The 13,253-nt window shown below is 41.0% G+C and overlaps 1 long non-coding RNA gene across 1 annotated transcript; it reads right to left on the bottom strand.

The window, feature by feature from the left end:
• Nucleotides 1–207: 207 nt before the first annotated feature.
• On the bottom strand, nucleotides 208–13,253 carry LOC104910400. Its single transcript, XR_793032.1, has 3 exons — nucleotides 13,209–13,253; nucleotides 10,120–10,144; nucleotides 208–310 (listed from the first exon to the last, which is right to left on the bottom strand). It is a non-coding gene; the product is annotated as an uncharacterized LOC104910400 (long non-coding RNA).

Genomic DNA, 13,253 nt, shown 5'->3' with positions numbered 1-13,253 from the left:
AACTTGCTCTCCTAATCACATACATCAGAACTTAGGTATTTCTAAAGAGTTTAGAAACAGTGTAGTTGAACAGCTTAGAGCAGAATGACAGTCTAGCTTTCCTAAAAAAGCCTTCTTCTTAGACTTCAAAATCACCCTGACGGCTTTTTCCATGCTCGGGTGCAAAGAGTAGCACTTTGAGTGTAAGAAGGGGACACTTACTCTGTATTGTGTGTATCGATCGTATGAAAAAGTTCATGCAGTTCTTCTCCACTCAGAACTCCATCAGCAAAGTAAGCTTTGAATTCATCAAAGGACAGTTTTCCATCATCTGAAAAAAGAAAATAAGAAGAAAGTGTCAGTTTCGTTTATGGTTTTGCACATTTAGTCCATGTGACAAAGGAGGAAGCTATTAAAAAAAAACAACAACCAACAAGCTCTTCAAAGTAAATGTAGAAACTATATATTCAAGACATGTAAATAATATGATGTTAAATGCATCAGCTGTTGTACAAGAATTCTCAGTTTGACTGACAGCTCTGTTAAACTTCCTCCTTCTCATCTTTCAAAAAAGATAGTTTGGATTTGTAAGTCTCCACTGCTAAACAAATCAAGACAATCTTCTTGCTTTTGCCTTGATCCCATTCACTGTGTCTTCTTCCCATCCCGCCCCACCCTTCCTCCTGATTGGTCCATGTCCATGTCCTCACCTCTGCACGGAATATCAGTGGCCTCTGGGGTCAAAGAAACCTCGGGAAACTACAAAACCAATAATTTCTTGAAGGAACATGTAGGTTCAGTGAAGGTTACTCCAGCTATCTATAGTTATCTATTTATTTTCCTTTTCTTCTGCTTCCTGCTTCTTAAAAGGGAGAATGAAAGGGAATGCACAATTCAATAGCAGTAGGGTCTCCTGTGTGGCTAGCAATGTTAATCAATACACTGCACTGGTTTATTTTCTTTTCTTCAAAAGATACATATTTCTCAAAAAAGAAAAAAAAAAAAAAAAAGAAGCTCCAAGCTTGGTATAGAACTAACAAAATAAACAAGAAATGTTTGACTTTTATGGAGTAAAAAAGTTCTTTACTATGAGAGTGGTATAAGAGTGGTGAACAGGCTGCCCAGAGAGGTTGTTGATGCCCCATCCCTGGAGGTGTTCAAGGCCAGATTGGATGGGGCCCTGGGCAGCCTGGTCTAGTACTGAATGTGGAGGCTGGTGGCCCTGCTGGCATCAGACAGGTTGAAGATCCCTGATCCAGGAGGTCCCTTCCAATCCTGGCCATTCTGTGGTTCTGTGAATCTGTGAGTAAGAAGCCAGATTCATGTCCTCTTCCAATGGAAAGAATTTCAGTTCATCTTCTTGGTCAGTATAGAAAATAATAAGTTTTATATTTGATAGCATGTGACTAGTCTGGAGATGACACCAAAAATATGCAATGAGAAAACTGTTTTGAACATATATCACAGGTCAGCCGAATTTTAAGACAGAATTCAAATTGATCATGTAATATATAGTGGAGCCCAGGTACAAAAAAATTGACTTTATATTGTCTCAGTACCTACTATTACCATTTGTTTGGAACAAGAACAATCATAACCACATGGATCTGGATCACCAATATGATCTCATCAATGCTGATCATTGATACATCTCTCTATAGTTAGGCGGTGTCTTCAGGACTGATGAAACTCGGAGCAAGGAGAAGTCTCATATGCTTAAATTTGGAAGGACAGTAATAGCATGTACACTGATTGAAGAGGAAAGAGTCCTTGTTGCAACCTCTACTGCATTATTTAGCAGGTCATTTTCATGATTTCATTTTAATTATAGCAAGCCTTTGTCCACATGAGACAAAATCACTGAGATGTATTAAGAAGTGGTTAGTTGGTGTTTTTAGGATGTTAGCACTGTAGATTGAGGCTCTGCCCTCCTTTTGTCAAACTACACAATCCTGACTAATTTCTAAAGGGTGTTCTAATGAATACTGCACTATTTTGCTGAAGTAGGGACGATATTTCTACTTCCTTACATGTCTAAAAAATCCTACTGATAGTGCTAAGTTGCAGATACTTTCTAATAAACAGAATTTCCTATTCTTTTAATTAGTAGAATCAGAAATTGATAAAATGTGTCATAGTTTGGATAGCTTGTCCTACCCATAGGATGGCCATGACTGCATTGACTGAAGCAGCAGAATCAGGCAATCATTTGTTCTTGTAAGTAAGACTCTCGGATGCAGGGATCATTGGAGTCTATTAACTTGGCCACTAATTAGACAGAATGATTATTTTTTTCTTGAGAATACAATTCAAGGCTGAGGAGAGGGAATTAATTAAAGGAATTAATAGAAGAAAAAAATAATGAAAATTCTGGCTTCTGAAATGGACTAAAGTCCAACATAGCCTATCACTCATAGGCCACGAAACAACTGTAGAGCAAAAGGCTGAGATGCCCTTAACACCCAACAAGTTTACAATACTGCAGCTTAATTTTACAGCAGTGAAGCATCCCTTACAAAGGCAGTATCTGAATCTTGTAACTACAAGCTGTACAGTAGCATGCTCACTTGAAGAGCAGAGCTGGGGAATATCTTCAATCTCTTACTTGCTCTTATTTCATAATTTCTTTGATTTGTATATATGACTTCAAATGTGCTATCGTCAAGAGGATTCAAAATTGAACAAATTGAGTGTCTGTTTCAACAAAAACATTTTGAAAGGTTCCACTTGAAAAGACAGATTGTAGCTGGCAATAATCATCATTATGATTAAAACGAAAAGGCAAGATCTATAAGAAATCTAAATCAAGATGGCACAAGTGTGTTGAAGTGGGGAAGATGGGCAACTTCCTTTGACAGAACTGCCATGATTACCTAATTGAGAATCTAAATACATCTGCCATTTGGCACTAGTTGCAGAGTACAAATACCAACAAGCTGCTTTTCACAGCTATGCTTTCTTTGGCTTAGGCAGACAAAATTTATCATTTAATCAAATTGCCTCTGCAACTTTAGCCTCTGCTGGGCAGGGGATTTGCATGAGCTACACACACATACAAGGAAGCAGTGATTTTTGGCAACTTTCCTGTATTAAGCATATGTGTTTACTCACAGAGCAGCCTGGCTGTGACACAGAACCTGAAACATCTGCCTATTTATCTTTGTTCTTGAGGATCATTGGTTTTACATCAATCCACAAAATCAATGAACTGCCTACTGCCAGCTTGGGCACATCAGCTGTTTGCCTTTTGATTCATCACTGTTATTCTCACTAACAGTTTGAAAAGCCAGTCTGATACTTCAGTAAGTTTGTTGCTGGCAAAAGCTAAGGAGCTTTGAACATATTTAGTTACTTACAGATTTCATGCAGCTACAGTTACTGAAACAACAACAACTTGATTCTTGGAGGCATTTCTCTCATTTGGTGTAAATGTTTGCTACTGTACATGGGAGCCAGGATAGACCTGTTCCTCTTGAGTACTCAGATGAAGTTCAGGCCCAATCCCTAGCAAGTGTTCCTTTTACTGTTTAACTGAAGACTTCTGCCTAGCCAAATGCTTTCCCAGCTTCCAGCATGAGTTTTATTTAAAAGGCTGCATCACATATCCTCAGTCCTCTCTCCCTGGGGGCATGCTTCACTGCCCGCAGAGCTTCCAGATAAATACTGTCTGGTTTAGGAGCTCCAAAGCAGCAGAGCTGAACCGTCTGTTACAGATACTTCAGTCTTTGCCACTGGCAAAGTGACAGGAGATGGATGATTCATGGAAGACAAACTTTTCCGAAGGCACACATCCCTTGGACAAACCAGACAAATCCTTCAGCCTTCAGCAGTGTTTGCCTTGGCAACATTATCTCACAGAAGCTGTTTTGCAAACCTTGCTTGCTCTTGCATATTTTTGAAGTTTCTTCAAAAACAAGCATAGTTCCCCAACCTCCTTGGAGCCCAAAGGTAATATAAACAATAAAATATATCTCATTCTGTAGCTCCAAGAGTAATGCCTTCTATTTTATGATACTGACCCATGATATCAAGAGGCGGATGTTGGCAGATGTTCCCACCAATAGAATCATAGAATCATAGAATCATCAAAGTTGGAAGAGACCTCCAAGATCTCCAACCTCCAACCATCCACCTACCACCAATATTTCCCAACAAAACCATGTCCTTTAGTACAACATCTAAATGTTTCTTGAACACCTTCAAGGAATGTGACTCCTCCACCATCTCCCTGGGCAGCCAGGAGACATTGCAAATTATCTATCTTGTCTAATTGACTTCAAAGGACTACAGCGTATCCGACAAAAGAAAGCCACATATATACTCTCTTTCTGAATTGAAAGATAACCTCAGTGAACAAAATAAAATAATAATTAAAAAATAAACAAACAAAAAAACACAACCAAACACACAAACAAACAAAAAACCAGAACAAGGTGCCTTTGATGTATTTGGATTCTCCATTCCCAAAGATAATGGCAAATGGTGAATTTGCAGCCAACAGAGGTTATGGTGATCAGGGGAGCAGTGTACCTTGCAGAGATAATGGCAAAGGCCTGAAGGCAACCAAACAGTTCCCACTGTCACCTATTTTTCACTTCTGGTTAGGACTGTGAGTCCTTCCCAGCAGATAATGCCTTTATTCATTCAGCATAGGCCTCCAGCAGCAAAAGTAATCTGCAGGCTTCACAGATGAGCTTCCAGCCAATGTTTCCATAGCAGGAGCAATATCAGATGGCTCATATAGCTTACTGCAATCAGAAGAGCTGAGGGAAGGAAAACCTCATAGCACTAAAGCTGGTCCCAGTATTCAACCTGATGAGATGGGAATTTAAAAGCACAGACAATAGAACTCAAAAAATGGAACCCAATCAGACTGCAAGTCCATACCTACTGGATGGATGAGATGCTAGAATCAGACACTTGAATGCTAAAAGATACTGGCATTTCTCAGCGATATACACAGATAAAACAGGAAAGGGGTGAAGACAGAACCAGATTCAAAGACCTGAAAAAAATTAATTAGTTGCCTATGGCACCTAGACTGGAATGAGACAAAGGAAGAGCTGGTAAAATAATAAATTTCAGTGCTAGCAATATCCTCCAGGTTCCAGACAGAAGAGGATGTGTAAGAAAAAGTACTAAATCTGAAGCTTTAAAGATTCTGTGCTTTTATTGACTCTGATCTGCATCAGGTGTTGATATAACCAGATATAATGACTTTGAGCCATATTAGGCAGATTCAATCAATAGAATCTAGTGCAGGAAAAGTTTAGCACATGTTACTGAGTGGTTCCAGCAGAGTAGGATAAATAGGAAGAAGGCTGGAATCTAAAAATAGTCACTTTTTTTTTTAATTAGAAATAGTAAAGTTTGGAATCTTAAAATCCACTGGAATGGAACTTACAGAATGTCATGATGGAATATGAAATGTGAAAGAATACAAGTATGTGAAAATGTGAAAAAATATCAATATTAAGTGATGCTTAATATCTGTGTATGATTACCTTTTGTCTACTGATTATGCCAAACCCTGTTTGTTTTCACTGCGGCATGTCTTTTTATGCAGGTAGTGATAGGGGGGAATGGCCTTGAACTAAAAGAAGGGAGATTTAATTTAGATGTCAAGGGGAAATTTTTCACTGAGAGAGTGGTGCGATGCTGGCACAGGCTGCCCAGAGAGCTATGGATGCTTCATCCCTGATGTGTTCAAGGTCAGGTTGTTTGGGGCCCTGGGCAGCCTCCTTCGGTGGGTGGCAGCCCTACTCCTGGCAGCAGGGTTGGACCCACTCATGGACACTGGAATGCAGGGCCCAGCATTCATGGAGGTGGGGTGGGGAATCTACCCCTGGTAGGGCCAGGGAACAGAAACAGAAGCTGGTGTGGGTCTGCAATGGATCCAGGTGGTTGGAAAGTAAGTAGCAGTATAGTGAGATCCCCGTGAGTCTATGCTATGAGGGCTTAGTCTTACAAATCAATTTTATCAGTACTGATAGAACAATTTGGGAGCTGAAATCTGCAATACAGATGTTCAGAGAATTTCTGTGCTCTGACTCCAGTTTTAGATGTATTTTCTGTAAAATGACCCAACAGACATACAGCTCAGACAGGATAAGATGCTGTCGACTTTATGGTGCTATTTTATACATTTGAATTCTACATTTAACAATTATGTAATGTCCATGCTCTGTATCACGGACATTAGTGGCTGCTGAATGAAGAATTATGACAGAACGAGATGAGTCTAATCTGACTGCATTTCTTGTTTGACAGGAGTGCTTGTCATCACTTTTTTCATTTTCCCTCATTTGGCTGCAGTTATTCCTGAATGCATGCAGCATGATGCTCATGATGTCCGCTGTGCTCCTTACTAGGTTTTTTTTTTTTTTTTCCCCCTAGAAAGTCTCTGCTTCTATAGAAATCAAATCTCTCTCTCTTGGGAGCTTTAGAGATGTTTGAGATACAGCTTGTACTCAGTGTTTTTTCACAACAGTCGACTGGTATTTCCAAATCAATAACAGCATCCGCATACAAACCACCTTTTCAAACCAGTTGTATTAGAACAGTTTTACTTCTGCTTGGGTTTGATCCCAGGGTTAGGGAGGAACAAGGCCATAATCAAGCACTGGTTCTTAACTTGTGTAACTCAGTAGCCCAGTAAGCATGCTGCTATGCTTGTAGCCATTTGTTTCCAGCTCCACAGGGGATAGACCTGAAGCAGCTTCCCTCAAGAAAAATCCAGAGATGATAAAGCAGAAAGACTCTGACAAAAGGACTGCTATGCTTGCAAGATGAGGAGCTGTGCCTTCAGTAGATTATCTCCAGTTTGCATATCTTACTTCTCCCCTGCTAGGTGGGGATGAGATTTTACTTTTTGTGAGGAATTTCATGAGTTTGATGTTGTTTTAAGTGGCAGAAGGAATGAAATAAATGAAGAACTTTCAGTTGGGAATTTTCAAAATAAGTTCTGTGTCAAATACTTCGAACACGGGGATTTTTGTAAAGTAAACCAGACCAAAACTTCATTTTGTCATGCAAAACAGAAACATTTCCAGATAGATCAGTGTGCAACATCTCACCTTTATGAAATTGTTTTTATTCCTCAGGATTTTCTGTTACTTTTGTCAATATTATGAATCATTTATTTCTTCGAAATGTGATATTCCTTTTCCATGCCAAGTTCCCTCTCTCAGAAAATCATATGACTCTTTCAGTTGCAGGAGAAGTGTTTATCTGATCCATACAGAGTGGAGCTGCTCAGTCATGAAATACAAACTACAGACAGAGTTTATGAAGCTGATCATCCTGTTGAAGTTGTAGATATTTCCAGAATTGGAATGGCAACAGAATGATGGCAGAGAAAGAAACCGCCACCACAAAATAATTAAAATTTATATGCCTTCTTTTAAATGAGGGGTATGACTTTGATAAAGTAGTTTCTCACTTAAACCCATCTGTCATAAACGACTGTCATATCTCTGAGTAGCAGCAATTCAGCAGGATTTCTCAGCTCTGTAGCTCTTATTTTAAACAGTCCTTCCTTTGCTTAAGGCAAGCCTGAAATCACACAATCCCTAAGCTCAGAGAACACCCTCTCTTATCATAGCCAATTTTTCAGTTTGATCCAACTTTTTGACTGCATCGTTTTATTGCTGTCAAACAAGCAACAAGTAGGTTTTTATAATTAGTTGCATTGGGGGTATTGTAATCCCATAGAATTATTACGGCAGCTCTGAGAGAATCCTCTTAAAAGTGTAGGAGAGCTTAACAGATAGTATCCTGAACAGCAACTTGGTATTTGTTACTGTAAGCCAACACTCAGTTTTCTGTAGCACAGAAAGGTGACTGGAAATGTAATTATCCTATTCATTAATGAAAGCTAATGATCTGTGTTGACAACAGTGTAAACATATTAGGTATGTCTTCAAATTTCCAGTAACATTTCAGAGCAGCTACTTAATATCATGGCCTTAAAACAAATCTGCTCCCTAATAATTTGGCTCTAATCTATGCTAGTTTAGCAAAGTGGAAGTCCCACAGGCTACTGATGGTTGAGCAAACACAATTAAGCACATATGAAACCACTTCCAGTTTATAGACTTGAATTAATAGAACTCGAGTGCTTGATCTCAGTTCCTCCAGTACTATGCTGTAAAGCATCCATGTATACTTGTGAACTCCAGTGACCAAAGTCTCTAGGGCTCATGTGGCTACTGGAACAAGCAAGTTCATCACTGATTGTGTGAAGTTTTCTCTGTTCTAATAGAAAAGTGTAAGTAATAAACTGGGGAGTAACTTGAAGGAGGACTGGAAGTCCTCCTCACCACCAAAGTGCTGTGGATCCAACAGGATTGGGACAGAGAATGAAGACATAGACTTGAAGCCCCAAGCAAGGGCTCTTGATGGCCACAGTGGCATTCAGCAGGAGCTGGCCATGGATGAGTGCTACAGGGCTGACTAGGAGAGGAAATAGAAAATCTGTCACTGAGTAATCATCTGGATAATGCTCAGTCACATTCAGGTCTCAGGAGGGATGCTGACTGCTGCTCTGTACCACGCACTCAGTCTTGTACCAATCTTCAGGGCAAACATAAGCATCTTCCCAAAAGCCACAAGCAGGTCTGCTGGCAATGCTGCAGTTGGTGTGAAGCTAAGCTGGCAAGGCACTGCTGGTGAAGGTCCTCCTTCACCCCTTTCCCAGCATCCCACATATCCCACACGTTGGGATTCAGTTTGATTCATCACTGCACTTGAGAGTCTTTGGTGAGCTGAGGGAGATAACAAAAAATCACTAACAAAAAAAACCTTACATTGGCTGGTTTTGTGCCCCCGAGCTCTCTGAATAAGACTGCTGTAGTTTAGTGGGAAATACCAGTTGCTGCACACAAGTTGGGCAGAAACACACTGCCAGAGGTGGGTGTCCTCCCAGCAACAACTAATGGCTACCCAATGCCCCCAGCTGTACCATCGAAATGTACAGTAGCCACGGTAGTGCCCAGCAGGTCTTCCTTGAAAGCTCTCCTCACCAATGTTCTGAATGACAGTCATTGTGCCTTCACTTACCAGAGCGAGCTTTATCAAAACTGCACAATATCTGTTTTCTGAGGAGTAACCTGCCAGGGGTAAGCCTGTCTGAGTTGTGGGTCTGGCATTGTTCAGTGTTACAGGAAAATGCCAAAGTGCAGTCTGAGCTTTTGCAAGAACCTTAATTTCCTTACTTCTTATACATTTGCATTACAGTGATAAATAATTGGGAGCCTTTATTTTCTTGTCTTGTCTTGTGAGATCTAGCTCTGGTGACCTAATAATGTGGGATAGTATAAGTACTATTATGGTAATTGTAGTAAGAGTTCAGTCTCAGAACTACTCAATCTCACACTGTGGCAGTGACATCATTTTTCTAATAGGAAAGTGGCACAAAATGAAAATGTGATCTGACCCAAATCGGACAGTAGTTTAGAGATGAGAAAAGGAGTTAAAGACAGGTCCAAGACAATGAATATGTACACCAGGCAAAGCTCCTGTGATGAACCTTATGGCCTTTGTGGCAAGGCTCTTCTCCTGCTATAGCCAAAATGTGTGAAGACTTACATGGTCCAACTTCCTGGATTCAAATAGGGGAACAACATATATGGAAAGAAGATTTATCTTTAGCACCAGGGGAAAAATTTCAATCAGTAATATAATAAAAACCTCACTTTTGTGTTATAAATGCACAAGTTGAATTCAAAGTTTTATTCTGCCTACTGACACACAGAACAAACATATAAACACAAATGGAGGGAATGCAAATTTGATTGCTGGATATAGCCTATAGTGTTTTAAAAAAGTAATAAGATGAAGCTAGAACCAAATAGATCAAAACTTCTTGGGAACAGAATGTCACTATGAAAACACCCACATACACCCAAAGTGCAAATCAAATACGCATGCTAAATTGTGAAAGCAAAAGATCTGTTCTTAAGGAATCCATGGGGAGAATCAGTGCACAACAATACACATTGCAGAGAACCTGTAGAAAACATAAAATGGCATGAGAGATGGCTGGTTTTCATATCAAGATGCTTAAAGCACGATTTAAAGGCTGTATCAGCGATGAGTATTTTTCCCAAAGGGAAGAGGGAAACAGGTGACTGGTCTTACCATTCTTGTCTGCTCTTCTCAGTATCTAAATGAAAAAAGAGAGAAAGGAATTACTTTTCTGATACGAGTTCAGGGCATATAAGGCTGTATTTAATGGGCATTCACAATTGAAGTGCTACATCACTACATCACATTCCAGAATGCTGCATAAAACTGAAAAGTCTTCAGTGTATCCCTACTCTTCTCTTACAATATTGCTTTCTTTAACTCCTCCTGTGCTACATGCACATAAAACCAAACCCCTATGAACCAGCTTTATTTACTAGTTTATATATGGCTTACAAGGATCATGTCCAAGCACAAAACCTGATCCCACAAAACTACTATGCTTATGGACTTGGGGATGGGAGAAGCTGTATAGAGAAGCAGAACAAGGGCAGTAAGCAGCTGGGGTATGCTCTGAGCATCTGAGGTGCAGAAAAGACTCAGGGTCTGGGTGTGTGGAGGGAAAAGCCAGGAGCGGAACTGGGTGGCACACAGCGATCAGACTGGGGGTGGCAGGCAGCAACGTCAGCTGAGTGGGAGCAAATCTCAGGATTCCTCTGATGATAGGAAACAGAGGTGGAAGAAAGGTCTCCTCGTGCAAAGGCTGTGGAAGGACCCCAGCATGTTCCCCCCAGTGAAGACCAGTGGAATCTCAGCTGGGGCCTCAGTGCAGGTACCACCACCATAGCCCGCTCCTCGATCAGCGGTTTATGATAGGTCCCTGTTCTCAGGGAGAGGTGGTTTTGCTGATTATCTGCCAATGGCAGGAGTATGCTCTGCTTATAGTGCTGCAACTAAATGAAAAACCTGAGGATTCAGGTGCCGCATTCTGCTGGATCATCCTTATTGCTGAATTCTGTCAGATGGTGTCAGGGCAGAAATGTCAAAACAGTGAGCAACAGCCAGGATTTCATTTATGGCCTCTGTGCTGAACTTTCCTCTGGGTTCAGTTTACATCACGTGTAGTATGAAGGAGGCTTATCAGGATGACACCTTCTCTCCTTGTATTTCCAGATAAATTAGTTTTCTGTATGAGGATTGGACTGTTTGGGGTTTTAAAGTTTATATTCTAAACTGGAAATTTCCTCCTAATACTAACACAGAACTTTTGGCCAAGAGCAGAGCAAAGGAAAGAGCATTCAAAGAATTGTTGGAATAAAATAAAATCTTTTTCCATGGTTCCTAATGGGTAATATAAAGTCTTGGATTCCTGGCAGGCTGAACTGGATTTTTGGGAGACTGTTGTTGGTCTTTATCCCATGTCATTGTCAAGCACTCTTATTTCCTTTCTTGTCACCTGGAGGAAAAGTCAGCATGCATGTCAGTGTATCTACCAGCCAGGACGCATAGAATCATGGAATCATTAATGTTGGAAAAAACTTCTGAGGTCATCTAGTCCAACCACCCACCTACCACCAATACTGCCCACTGAACCATCATGCTCCAAAGCTAGTAACTGTATGTGTGCAGAGATGGCAAAGAAAGTCACAGAGCTGAATGATTTTGCAGGTTTTTTTCAGCTAGAAATTGACAGATTTGTGAAGTCTGAAGACAGCACTGTGAGATCTAAAGTGATGAACTGAGCTTTGTTTTGCCCAATTACAGGCGATTCAAGGGAACAATGGGTGCCCACCATCAGAAGCATATCAAAGGCGCTAGCAGTGCTGAAGTCCTGCTGCTCACCTTGCAGGTTCATTACTAGCAGATTAAAAATGGCCATTGTCACAAGCAGCAGAGCATCATGTGTGGTACAGCTACAGTAGGGATGCACATTTCACCTTGGGCAAGGCATCTACATCACCAAGAGTGCTGGTTTCTCCATCTTGGCTTATGGATGTGTAGGGCTGCGGGCTTCAATTGACTAGAGGCACCCCAAAGATATGGGTCAAGGCTGGCCAAAAAAATCTGCATAAAAATAGTTTTTAATGAAAATAATACCATGACACAAAAGCAGGGAGGAGGTTGCACTAGAAATCAAGACTGCTGTATTTTCATTATGCACTCGAATGGAAACAGTAACTCAGTGAAGAGATTTAAAGAAGTGCTTATGAAGCCTAGAGAAATTATTAGATGAGCAGACATGGTTTTGATTTTTCCCGAAATAACTTGGGCAACAGCCTGGGGAAGTTAATCATAGAATCATAGACTCCAGAGTTGAAAGGGAACCTTAAAGGTCATCTAGTCCAACTCCCCTGCAATGAACAGGGACATCTACAGCTAATATGGTCATACTGGATAAAATATGTAGACAGAGGATCCTGAAAACAAGCTTTAATACACAACATGTCTTTTCCAGCAGATACTGAGGATTAACTCTAATAGAAGAGTTGGTCTGAAGTAGATCACAGTTGGTGGTAGTGTTTGAATGCTATGAAGGTACATAGATACGCAGGTGTGAAGATTTTCAAGTCTCATGAAATACAGAGGATACATTAGAGATTTTTGGGGATGGAGTTTGCCTTTTATGCAGTGCTTGCCTTGGACCAAAGCAACTCTCTGTGCCGAGCAAGCTTAGACAACAAGTACTGCACCTGCATCTTGAGGGGCTGAGTTGACGGTCCAGCACTGCACCTGGAGGAGCAGGATGGGCACATGCTGGGCTGTTCCCTCCCTAGGCTTCCCTTACAGGTCTACTCAGCACCTCGAATAGGCTCTAGCAGGACACATTGGGAAAAACTCCACACTTCTGCAGGGTGAGATACTCTACAGTGGAAAGCCCAGAAAAAATAAAGTAAAAAGCCAAGCAGTGCAGCTTGACAAATGATGGCTTTTTCACCCATGCCTCTCTGAACCTTCCCTAACTGCTAACCTGCTCTCTTGATACAGGCACACCGTTGGCAACAAACTCACTCTCCAACACAGGAGGAAAAGAGGAAGGAGAAAGGGAAGAGAAAAGGGAAAAGGCAAACGGAAAGGGAAAAGAGAAAAGGGAAAGACCCATAACCTTCCTCAGCTTAATTCCCTTCCACACAGGAGAGGAAATCATAGCTCCGCAACAAAAAAAAGGAAAAGAAAAAAAACCCACAGCAATAAACAAATACACCCCCACCCCCAGATGCTTGCGAATGATGCAAGGGGTCCCGACAAGGATGCCGCCTACTCACATCGCGGAAGATGCGCAGCCCCGCGCCCAGCTCCGCCGCCATCCG

This window comes from Meleagris gallopavo, chromosome 3, assembly GCF_000146605.3.
Source record: "Meleagris gallopavo isolate NT-WF06-2002-E0010 breed Aviagen turkey brand Nicholas breeding stock chromosome 3, Turkey_5.1, whole genome shotgun sequence".
NCBI classification, from domain to species: Eukaryota; Metazoa; Chordata; class Aves; order Galliformes; family Phasianidae; genus Meleagris; species Meleagris gallopavo.
The sequence above is the reverse complement of the archived record's forward strand: the minus strand, read 5'-3'. Positions and strand labels throughout refer to the sequence as shown.